Raw genomic sequence first — 12,266 nt, 5'->3', positions numbered from 1 at the left:
GGGTTCTCAGCTGCTAGTTGCTCAAAAGCTTCAAAGTTCCCGACTGTTGCTGCTTGATGCAGTTTGGAATCGATCCCTCTCCCTCTCTCTCTCTTTCTCTCTCTTTTGCAAAAACTGTGAAATTTTGGTTTCCATGGGAGGGCCAGGAGAGAAAAGAGAAGCTCCAACCTTTGGCTTTTTCTTTATTCCTTTCTTCTTACTTTCGGTTTCTGCATGCATCTAATTCCTCTTCGTTGTCATGCTCTTCTTTTGAAAGACTGTCCCCTTCGTTATCATACTCTTCTTTTGAAAGACTTAAGTGGTAGTTTCGATGTAACCATAATTAGATATATGAATGAAATGAAAATCTTAGTAAGTGGGCAAATTCCAAACCTCATCCATAACATTCTAAGTGGGCAACGTAGCATTACTAATGTTCTCTGAGACTCTTTTGCCATCACTCAACCAATACACCCATGAGCCAAGTATCTGAAATAAAACTCACTAGAAATGAAAAATAATCAAAGTTGATTCTCACTTGCTGCTACTAATTACAACTTCTTTTATTCATCAAATAAAATCAACTTAATGCTTATAGGAATAAGAAAGACATAAGATGGGTTATCAAAATCAGCCAGTAAATAAAAGGATAAAATCTTAGTTTATGAATTAGAGGTTCTCCTCTAAAACCAAATCCAAAGTCACACAGACCTGATGCAACCAGAGCTTTATAGTACAAAGGGGTAATTTCTCGTACCTATACATGCTTCACCATCAATGGTGACTCGCTTTCTCGATACAGCTATCATATGTGCATATCGTGTGATGGTTCAATGATGAGGCTTTGGCTCTCATCTCTAGAGGTCAACCATCACATACAAAGGTTATATAGTTCTTTGGCTTACTCTCCTGAGCAACTCCGACCTCATCAAGGGATGACTCATCAGACCCTCATCGGTTTTGTTCCATGCTCAAGCAATAGGGATTTTTCAACTCAATTGGCCTAGCTTATCAAGCCAACTATGGGTATCGGTAAATAGCATTTGGCTCTCATGGTCCACAAAGGACCACCCTCCCACTAAGTTTATGTTTTATTATATCGAATATTTGAATACAAACTCTCATAAGGCCTTTAATGGCCACAACAACCCAATAATCTCTTTCTTTCCTCTTCTCAAGAGCCACACTCATATACCCATGACTCTCTCTCTATCTCTCTCTATATATATGAAAACCCTTACTGAGAAAATTACCATTATGGACATGACTTATAGCTCCTTGTGAACAGAGATATTGGATCTCTGGTATGCTAAATGATAGAGAGATAAAGGAGTTTTTACTTTTTCTCAATGAGCTGTAATATCGTCCTTCAAAACAACCTCTTGAATAGATTCATAGGAGCAATCTCCCTTTCTCTCTTTCTCTCTCTCCCCCCCCCCCCACCCGCCCTTCTGCCTGCCTGCCTGCCTTTTTTCTCTCCATCTTCTAACTTAAAACCTAGGAAATGGAGTAACATCTCTCTCTCTCTCTAAAATAAAAAAACCAAGGAAACAAAAATTCACCTCTCACTTTCTCCCTTTTTTGACATGTTAATAGTTATGAATGAAACCTTTGATGTCACATTATAACCCTCTCAATCTTTCTCTCACTCTCTCAAAAATGAAAATTTGATACCACATGGTCCTTTTTCAAAACCCAATCATCTCTATCTTTATGAAATGTTGACAAATCAAGATAACCCAAATCCCCACAACAATAAATCCAACCCCTGGAAGTGGACTTGTCAATCTTCAACAAGCAATGTCATGATAATAAAATGCCCAAGAACAATAATATGTGCAATAGATTTGGGAAAAATATAGATATACAAAGAATAAGTAAAACAGGAAATTGCAAGATCATAGCACAAACAAAAGTAGAAGGTACATGACAATTTACATGATTCATCCAAAATGAGCTATATCTATCGGCAAAGGGCAATGATGTATTCACTATCAATATAAAAAATTTACAAATTTGTGGGTTTTGCAGAGATTATCTCACAATAAATAAAACTAAAATTGATTTTTCCTACCACAATACCTACATCATTCGGCTCCTTCCTTCGTCACCATTGACCAACACCGTCACTGCAAAGAAATGTTGATGAAATTCGATCAAATACAAGGGCAAAGTAATGCTACAGTTTGTGCAAAAAACCTCCAATCTCTCTCTTGAAACCTTCTCTATGCTCTCGTTTGTTTTCTCTCCCTACAATGCACTTTTGCGGGCCTCCATAAAAGGTTATTTTCATATGATGAAAATATCCATAATAAAAAGGGGAATACTTAATTGAAGTGATTTGTGCATCACTTCCCAAAAATCTCCACCTTAATACAAAATCACACTCTTGTCTTGCTAAACCCTCACTTATTTCCTTTCTTGAGACCAAGAGAAGTTAGATTCCATTCTAACTTTTCTACTTGAGTAGGCTTTGTAAGCATATATGTGATATTGTCTCAATCAAATTTTTCAATCTTCAACATCTTACCAAATATAATGGTATTGAACTAATATGTGCCTTGACCTCTTATGATGAATTGGGCTCTTAGCCAAGTTAATAGCACCCAAATTATCACAAAATAGTTCTATGGTCTTATATATAGCACCCATCTCACCCATCAATCCTTGAAGTGCATTACTTCTTTTGATGCCCTTGTTGTAGTTTTCTTGGAGCTTTGGCATCAAACTTATCTGTCCATTTGCAAACCGAAAAACAAATGAGGTAGTTGACCTACCTCTATCAAGATCCCCAACAAAATTATCATCAATAAAACTTTTCATTGGATTTGAGCCCTTGCTAAATGTGATTGCATAAATTAGTAGTACCCCTTACATATCAAAGCACTCGTTGATTGCTTCCCAATGGACCTTATTAGGGTTCGCCATAAATTAACTTAGAATAATAACTATATGGGCAATATCCAGCCTAGTGCATACCGTGGCGAATATTAAGCTTCCAATCGCATAGGGCACCTTAGTCATACTTCTTATTTTTTCTTAGGTCTTTGAACTTTGCCTTGAAGATAATTTGAAGTGAGGTTCTAACGGTATCTTCATTGGCTTTACATTTTTCTTGTCAAAATTTTCAAGCTCCCTTTCTATGTAACCCTTTTTGAAATAGTGACAAAATTCCATTTTGCCTTTATCCCTTTCAATTTCAATTCCTAGGATTTGTCTTGCCAGCCCAAGATCATTTTAAATTTTTTTTGTCAAGGATGTCTTAAGTTCATCAATCCTAGCCTTATCTTTATACACCAAAAGTATATCATTCACAAAATAAATGCAATGATCATATTTACTTCTAGTGTACCCAAGATTCATCAAAAACATATAAAATGTTTTATACCATTGTCTTGATGCTTGCTTGAGCCCATACAAAGACTTCTTCAATTTGCACCTATGTCCTTTTTTGTTATTCTCTATAAAGCCTTCTGGTTGTTGCATGTACACTTTCTCTTCAAGTTCCCCATGCAAAAATGCCGTCTCTATGTCTATTTGCTCAAGTTCTAAATTATACATACCAACCAACCTAAGTACCAAATGAATTGAGACCAACTCGACTACAGGTGTAAAAATTTCATCAAACTCAATACCATGAATTTACAAAAAATTGTGTCAATACACACTTACAGCTAAATGTCTTTCTACCTTTTAGTAGCTCCACTAAATCCTATATTTTGTTTCTTTGAAGGACCAATATCTTATTCCATAGTTATTTTTCAATGCTTGAAACTATTACTTTTTAATGGATCCATGAAATGATGTTAGCTCTTCATTTTTTCAACTATCAAAGAATGTAAAGTATCTGGATCCATATAATTTTATGCCACTCAGGTGATTGAGTTTCTCTACTAGAGCGCCTATATGCCAAAGGGACAATTTCATCTTGACGGCCATGTGGTTCTTCATCTTCATTTTTCGGTTCTTCATGCTATTCACCATGATCAATGGGTATATTCTTGTTAAGGCAAGATTGCACTTTGTAGAAGCATTTCAATGTTGCTATCAAACTCTTGACACTCTTCTTGGACTTCTTGATTATTGTCCTTCTTCATTATCCGTTTTTCTAGTACAACAGATTCATTATCTTCGGGTACTTGGATCCCATAATTGGTATCCCTTCACACCCTTGTTATAACCTACAAAGATGCACTTCTTTGACCTTGCATCCTACTTGTTCCTTTTGCAACTTGGAATAAGTGTATAAGCATCACAACAACAAATTTCTAAAATGGAGTATCACTAAGAGTTGCATATCATACCTTATTAGGAGTTTTGATTCGTAATGCAATCGAAAGTGGTCGGTTGATGAGATAGCAAGCTATTGATACGGTTTTTGCCAATAATTCTTGTTTAAGGCCAGCGTTGCTTAACATGCACCTTGCACACTCCATCAAAGTGTGATTCATTCTCTCTGTGACTCTATTTTGTTGAGAATTTATTTACGCTCCGATCTGCATCGATCTTTAGGTGAGATATACTCAAACCTTTGCAAAACTTAGTTAAATTTGAAAAATATAGAGAAAATGTGGTCACTTGAATTATGGACCCAACAATGGCATAGATCTATTCAAATTTGATTCTTTCTTGGGTCCATTGGCAGCACCAGCTTCACATCCGTAATTTGACTTAAAACAAATATTTTTAAATTTAACTAAATCTAATAATAAATCTATTTTCAGATATAAATAAAACAAAATAGATAATTAAATGAAGAAATAAAATTAAATTAAGCACAAAAATAAATACTTAGCTCTAGGGACTTGAAATCCGAAGTTTCGAGCTTGAATCATACCCCTCCTTTGATTTGCATCATCATCTCCTTTTTTGGATGCTTTATGCTTGCTAGAATAGGTAGATCTAAGGGTCTTTGACCTAGATCTAGGGTTCCTTAGGGAAAAGCTTAGGTATTTTAGGTAGGGTCTACTAGGCTTGATCAATGGTTCCTAAGGCAGGGGGAAACACTTGAGAATTTTAGGTAGGGTCTACCAAGGTTTTTCTTAGGATTAGAGGAGAATTTTCTTATTTTTTTAAGGTTTTAGTATATCCTAAGGTAGAATCTAGGTTCTCATATTTTTTTAGGATTTTTTTCCTAATTTTTTAGGAATTTTCGAAAGATTTTTCCTAATTTCATATATTTTTGGGTATTTTTCTTAATTTCAAGAATTGTGTTTTATTTTCTAAGGATTTCTGAACTTTCTTTTGGAAGTAGGTGTTTATAGGTTTCTTGATTTTTTTTTCTTTTGGATTTATCTGAATTGCTTACATTTATCAAATTTAAAACGCATTTTACTGCATCATTGAGCCATGATATGGCTTGCCCCACGACGTGATACATGTCGTGCAGGGACCAAATTATCATTTTTTAAGATAATGTCCCCTGGGCTTTAACTTTCTAAATGTAGGTTCGATTCAAGTGATTCTTGGACTGTTGGAAAGTTTGTTACCGTTTTTATAATTTGAAACCAAATTTGGTTAAATTTAAGATTTTTTTGAAGGGTCTACAAGGCTAGGACTTTAGCGTCTTGATTTCAGGTTTTTGATGTCCGATCAGTAGTTGGGTGAGTTTTCTAGGCTAACAAGGCTCATGGGTATCTAATGTCACTATGTGAGGGTATTGGGATAAATTTCTCGGATAAATCTACTAGTTTTAGGCCACCTATGGTCTACTAGGATTTTTGTAGTTATTTGGATTCAAAATCGAGGTTTTTATGAATTCCCTTAGCTAGAATTTTAGGGGATGTCTGCAGGTTATAGGTATTTATATAATGCCTACTGATTCCATTGGCCTTGTAAAAATTTCTCAAACTCCTTTGAGGTAAACTCTCCACTATTATCCGTTCGATGGACTTTGATGTAGCATCCCATACATTCTTTAACTTTGGCTTTAAAATAATTAAAATACACAAAATACATCACTTTTAAACTTGAGAGTTTTGATCCATACATTTCTTGAGAAGTCATCAACAAATAAAACAAAATACATTGTGTCTCTGTAAGATGCAGTTGATGGAGGGCCTCATACATTCAAGTTAATATAATCAAGTTTGCACTTACTTGTATGTTTTTAGGCCTTGAAAGATTGTCAATGTTCTTTTCATAGATTCAATGCTTACAAAATTTTAATCCATCAAATATAAGTGTAAGAGGATAAGATTTCACTTCCTCCATACCCTTATCACTCATATGCCCCAACCATCTATGCCATAAGCGAAGTGGAACTCCTCACCTTGCACTACCGAATTAATATGCTTCCTAGTAACTTGTGCAAGTTCCTAAGTTAGACTCCTTTCATCACAATTAGAGCCACTTTGGATACTTTGATTACTTTACCTTGACCGGTGAACTTGTAACCTTCTAAATCTAAAAAAAGAGAGATCAAGCTCTTTTTTAGCTCCATCACATGTTTATCATCTTTAATTGCTCAACTTGTCCCGTCAAACATATGTAGCAGAATGAAACCCATTTTGACTACTTTACTCGTTGAGCTATTACCTATGGATATTGATCCTCCTTCACATGACTCATTTGATTCAAACCATAATCTATGTGGCCATATATTATAGGTGGCTTCACTATCAAGGATCCAATATTGATAGAATATATGATTATATGCCATCATCAATACTTCATCTTCAATGAATCCGGATGTCAATTATTCTACTAGATTTGCTTCATTCTTAGATTTGTTTTGCCGTTCACTTCCTGCATTAGGATCTTTTGAAGAATTTACACCCTTTCTTTTAAAACAATTCTTCCTTATGTGAAACGGGTATCCCACAAAACCAACACACATTATTGCTATTCGAACCCTTTGCTACTACTGTCTTTGACTCCATTGAACTACTCAAATATGCCTTCTTTTGAATTTCATCGGCAATGAGAGTACTACAAACTGAGCCCAAATCAAAAGAATTTTCTTTACTAAAACTTAATGTACTAATAAGATTATCATAGGATTCTAGCAATGTACAAAGTATGGTGACTTACTTATCTTCATCATCCATTTTCACTCTTATACTTTCAAGTTGGCTAATGATATTATTCAATTCAGTCAAGTGCTTCAACACTTTTGCACCTTCTTTCATCTTCAAGGAACACAATTTTCTTTTGAAGAAAATTCGGCTTGTGAGATATTTTGTTTGATACAAACTTTCTTAATCTTCTCACAAATCTTTTGCCATTTGTTCCCAACAATGTTAAGTAACACCTCATTCACCAAATACAAGCGCATAGCAGCCCATGCCTTCATATCAAGTTCCTCCAAATCATCATCAATCATAGTTATCGGTTTCTTATCTTATTCAAGTAATACCTTGTGTTGTCCTTGATGCACCAATAAATATTGTATTTTTAATTTCCAAATTTCAAAATAATCTTTATCATTAGGCTTCTCTACATCAAACTTGTGAGTTATCATTTTCCCCAAATTACTAGACCACTTCGTTGAGCTCTGATGCCACTTGAACTTGAGATAACCCAAATCCTTATTTGATATGGTGAGCTCCCCACAACAACAAATCTAACACCTTAAAATGGACTTGTCAATCAGTTATAAGCTAATGCCAAGAAAACAAAATGCTCAAGAACAATAATATATACAATAGATTTAAGAAAAATATAGATATAACAAAAAAAAAGTAAAATGAGAATTTATCAGATTACAACACTGTTGTGGGGCATTTTTGACACAATTGTATCCTTGGTGCGAATAACGGAGAAGCCGGTGGCAACCTAGGCCCATAGGTACCAAAAATCCCTAGGGACTATGGAAGCCTTAACCAAATAAACCTAATTTTGGAAGATTTCGAAAATGTGTTATCCTGACCTCAAAATGCATGAGAATATAGCATTTAATGTCTCAAACATGCCCGTCAAGTTTCGTCTTGATCCGGCAAAGATAAAATAGATCAGAACGAAATTTCATTTGCAATATTGTTCTCTAACATCCCCAAAATACCTCATAACTAGAATTATACTATCAATATTTTAGGCGGTCACTGGACCACCACAAATGAACTCAGAAGACCCAAAAACCCCATAATACAAAGTTTCGGTTCATTCGGACCCCTTGGGGGCCGAATTTCCTAAAATATGTAGGTTTTATATTATTCACGAGAGGCTTCAATGAACCAATTTCCATTTATAGAAATTTTGTTTATAAAAAAAGAGATTTCTTATAAGTGTCATAACTTCTTCATTGTAAACTCAATCGCACCCAAGTTTTAATATGTTATGCGTCTCATCTAGACACACGATTCGACATATGGCACGTATGGTGAGGGTTCCCGGATAAGGAGAAATCCTAGAAAGAAATTGCTTAAAGATATTGAAAGTGCATAATTTTTAAGGCATGATATCCCTTCACTCACATGGCCAGTCCTCGAAACCTAGACATCAGATAGACCATCGAGAGGGTTTGCTGTGACTGCGACTCGAAGGGCTTCAATTTGAGGTATGGATTGAACATGATTGAGGTCAGAAAAGTACTCGATTCAAACTCAGAAATAGGCATAATTTTTTGGTCATCGGAATCCCATTTTTTGACGCCTTCAAAAATGGAAAGATGATCAAATGACACTCAAATAAAGGGATTTTCGTTTCAAAAGGATCACAACGAGTTCTCCTTTGATTTGTGGTAAGAAAGATAGTGAAAACATGATGAAATTTACAAGATCAAGGATTGAAGATTTCAAGTTTTATGGGTTTGGTTGGATTTTGGGTTCTCCTCAAAAGTTCGATCCAAGCCTCAAAGTGCATATTAAATTGATCATCTCGAGACATCCAATGTTTCTACAACGATAGATTGCTTGGAAGGTCACCCGAAGGCATAAAATATTGCCCAGAACTATCGGGAAGGCAAGAGGTCCCTTTTGAGGGATGGTCTTGTCATTTTCACAACAATATGGAGGGGACAAAATGGTCATTTTTTCACAAAACAATATTCACTTTTAATTACTATTAAGAGTATTTTTCATTAATTAGGCATAATTTTGTGCATCCACCTTTGTTTGGGATGACTCGTATATAAGTGCTTTTACTTTATTTGTAACTCCAGGGAAGAAATAAGTTGAAATGGGGCAAAATAAAGATTAAGATCAAGCTTTTTCTTTTGTATGTCTATATTTTTCACTTCAAGAGAGATGAGAGAGAAATATTTTACTTGTGTGAGCATACCCTTGGACCTCCCCCAATCATAGTCCATACTACCCATACTCTTCAACCCGTCCATATTACCCATACCCATCCAATCATAGTCCATACTACCTATACTCTCCAATCATATCCATATTACCCATACTCCCAAAACATAGTTCACATTACCCGTACTCCCATCAACATAGTTCACATTACCCGTACTCCCATCAACCATAAACCATAGTCCTTCTTTGACCATAGACCTTACCCATCCCATATCAATCATACACACTAGCCTAGCCCTACCATGAACCATATCCCTTAACCTACAACAAGGATCTATCAAGGAGTACTAAGACCAAGCATATCTTTCTGAGCTCGAGCCATTGGTTTGCGGCATAGGTACCTAGGTCCAACCTACCTCTCTCTCTCCCTCTCTCTTCCCCCTCTCTCTATCCCTCTCTTTCTTTCTCTCTCTCACATCTTCTCTCTATCTCTCTTACGTCTTCTCTCTCTAACTCTTTCTTTCTCTTTCAATCTTCTCTCTTTCTTTTCTCTCTATCTCTCTATGTATATCCCTCCCTTGAGTCAATGGCTAGGTTGTTGCCCCAACCTTTCTCTCTCCCTCTCCCTCTCTCCCCTCGGGCCAATGGCTAGGTCGCTGCTCCAAACCTCCCTTTCTCTCCTCTCCCTTTCTCTCCACTCATCTCTCTCTCTCTCTCATTATCTATCTGTTCTCTTCTTTCACTTCCTCTTCCTCTTCCTCTTTCTTCTCTTTTTCCCCTCTCACCCTCTCTAAGTTGGTACATGAAGCTTTGCAAAGTTGTAAGGGAGCCAGAGCCAGATCGAGCTGAGAGGTCGAGGGCTTTTGAAATGATCTAAAAGGGCTCAACGTCCAAACGTGTCCTGACCCCAAACAAGTGAGGTAAGCCTTACCTCGCGCTACTATTTTCTTTTGTTAGTTCGCACCACCTATACGGTACCGCTCGTCCCTTGTCCTTGTGGATACTAAGGTCACCTTCATGTGCACACACGCGTGAACCCAAAAGGGGGGGGGGGGGGGCAAAATAGGCTACATCCACAGGCAAGGGCCAAGGGTACATTAATGGAAGAAATTTACAGGTTTGTAGATTTTATAAACATTACCTCACAATGATACAAAAAACTTAAATTGATTTTTCTATCACAATACCATCATCAATTGACTCATTTTTTTGTCACCGTCGACCAACACCATCACCGCAAAGAAATATCAAGAATTTGGCCTAATACAAGGGTACAACAATGCTAGGGTTTATGCAAAAAAATCCCTAATCTCTATCTCTCAAAAACTGCTCTACACTCTTTTATATTTTCTCTATGTACAATGCACTTTTATGAGCGTCCATGAATGGCCATTTTTATATGATGAAAATACCCTTACAAAAAAAAGGGAATACCAAATGGGAGTGATTTGTGCATCATGTCCCAAAATGAAAAATTGAATTAGTTGCAATATGCTCCTTTTCCTTCAAAGGGAAAGATTTCTATACTTCCCTTATAGCATAGAAGATCTATGCTTCCCTTACCATCCAGCCGTCCAATTTTGATCAAGAGAGCCACTCACCGTTTGATCTTAGATCCGACATCTCAAAGTATTTTATTTCTAGTTTTTTTATACAAATTTTATGAATACGAAATTTGGTACATGCCATCTTCTCATTGGGGCTCACCTATAAAAAAACATTAAAAATAAATTTTCTATAAAATATAATGACCAAAATTCCCCTTGAAACTTTCAGAGGTATTTTGGTTATTTTATTTTATTGAAAATAGTTTTTTATTATTTTTCGCTAGTGCGAGTTTAATAGAGGATTGGACATCCAAAATTTTGTGTCAAAATAGTTTATAAAAAAAAATTAAAAATAAAATAATGTAGAGACGTGACATTGTGATTGGGGCAATCTTAGCCCTCCATTCAGAATGGATGGTTGGATAAGGGAAGTATATAAATTTTATGCTGTAGAGGAAGCATAGAAAGCTTGCCCTTCTTCAAAACCCCAAGAATCAGACCATAAAGGTTGTCTAAGCAGACTTCATGGGCAGAGAGAAATATAGAGCATTTTGCATCTTACTTTAGTGAGTGGGAGTGACTTATATTTTTGTTTGACCAACACGGAAGTGACTTTTCTAAAAAAAGGAGAAGCATTTAGAACAGGAAAGGAAATTTCTTTTCAGGGGTTAAAGAATGTAAGGAGGAAGAGTTTCCTTTGCTTCACTGTATTGAAGAGTTTCGTCTTCGAGCATTAAGAGTTTGTATACCCAACTTTAGTGAGGAAGAGTATTTTCCTATGCTTCCTTTTTTGACATTGAGAGTTTGATACTCATAGCTTTTAGTTGGCCATGATTATTTAAATCATGATGGAGATACCGTGTAATTACTTGCACAAAATATGAGATGGGCCACGAGGGATGAGAATGAGTTATATGAAATGGGGAATTAGATAGGAATGGGAATAAATTACAAGAGAGGGGGGTTAGATAGGGATGGGCCCTAAAGGAGAAGAGTGAGTTATAAGAAGGGGGAAATTGGATTGGGGGTTATTAGGATACATGCCATCCTAGGGACGCACTTCCCATAAAGTCCCTTTCTACCTTTTCAATTTGAATGAGATTTTTCCTAAATCTCTTTTTGTGGAATAGTCCTCATAATCTTTCAGGAGTAAATATTTCTCTCCTCTATCATATATTCTCCTAAATCCCATAAAATCCTCCGATCCACAAGGGGTGGACTTCTTAAACCAACTTCTTCCACTTGTCTTGCAATAGGCACTCATATATATAAAGCTTACAAGAATTCTCTTATAAGCTATAATAAGAATGAGTCAGATGACCTTAAAGAGAGGTTGCGTCTGCAAAAAGAACCACGTTAATTTTCCACCAAACCAATGCGAAATACCTCTTCTCTCTCATTCAAAATTACTTTAGCTTGCCTTTGATGCTCTTAACCACATCCACTTGAGTATCTCAACTAATCATCTATGCTTAAGTAACCATTCAACTCCTTCATGCACACACACTCATCCACTTTATGCACGCATACTCAATTCATCCATCAGAACTTATTT

The sequence above is a fragment of the Amborella trichopoda genome, chromosome 2, assembly GCF_054954075.1.
Source record: "Amborella trichopoda isolate Santa Cruz 75 chromosome 2, AtrichopodaSantaCruz75HAP2 v2.0, whole genome shotgun sequence".
Taxonomy (NCBI): Eukaryota; Viridiplantae; Streptophyta; class Magnoliopsida; order Amborellales; family Amborellaceae; genus Amborella; species Amborella trichopoda.
The sequence above is the reverse complement of the archived record's forward strand: the minus strand, read 5'-3'. Positions refer to the sequence as shown.